Raw genomic sequence first — 838 nt, 5'->3', positions numbered from 1 at the left:
ATTATATCATAAATATCAATATATAGTTAATGTTAAATCTTTACAAGATTTTCTTAAATAGTTTTAGATTTATACAACAATCAAATATATTATTTATTGGAGATATTTGAAGATACTTTATTAACAAAAAATATATTAGTAACAAAAAAATGCAAAAAAAAAGGCCCAAACCTTTCTGTATAGAAAAAATTAGAAAAATTCAGAGAAACATATCAGAAACCATTTCAATTATCAGTTTTGAGTATACCTCCATTATCATGTCTTTCTCTTTTTTAAGTATTTAGGGTTGATTTCCTTATAATTATAAATAATAGATTATGAGATGCCAAATAAGTAATTAGTTATTTAATTTATTTATTTATTAAGGTCTAAAACAAAACTTAAAAAAAAAAACTAAACATTCAATTTTTCATTATAGAAGCAAATAAATTGAAACTAGGTTCTATTTAATTGATAAACATATCAAGAATAATAAATACTAGGTTCTATTTCATTCATAAACATATAAAAAAAATGAGAAATTGGGGATTGAACATTGCATATAAGATGTTCAAGTGGTTGATATACTAGCAAAGGTTCTAAAACATGAAAAGATAAGCCGTATAAAATGTTACAAAACTTTTGACTTGAATAGGAGTGTTAAATAATCAAGTCAAAGTTAGATTTTTCTGTTGTTAGTTGTTTGGAAAATGTTACTTTGACAACAGATATTTGACAACGATTTGCCAACGACACGTGTTGGTGTCTCATTTGTTGTTTTTAATGAATTTTTTAAATAGTTTAATTTTGTTATGGAGGGCATATTTGGAAACAAAAATCGTATGAGATCAGGTAAGGG

Source organism: Vigna radiata, chromosome 6, assembly GCF_000741045.1.
Source record: "Vigna radiata var. radiata cultivar VC1973A chromosome 6, Vradiata_ver6, whole genome shotgun sequence".
NCBI classification, from domain to species: domain Eukaryota; kingdom Viridiplantae; phylum Streptophyta; class Magnoliopsida; order Fabales; family Fabaceae; genus Vigna; species Vigna radiata.
This window is presented reverse-complemented; position numbering follows the sequence as displayed.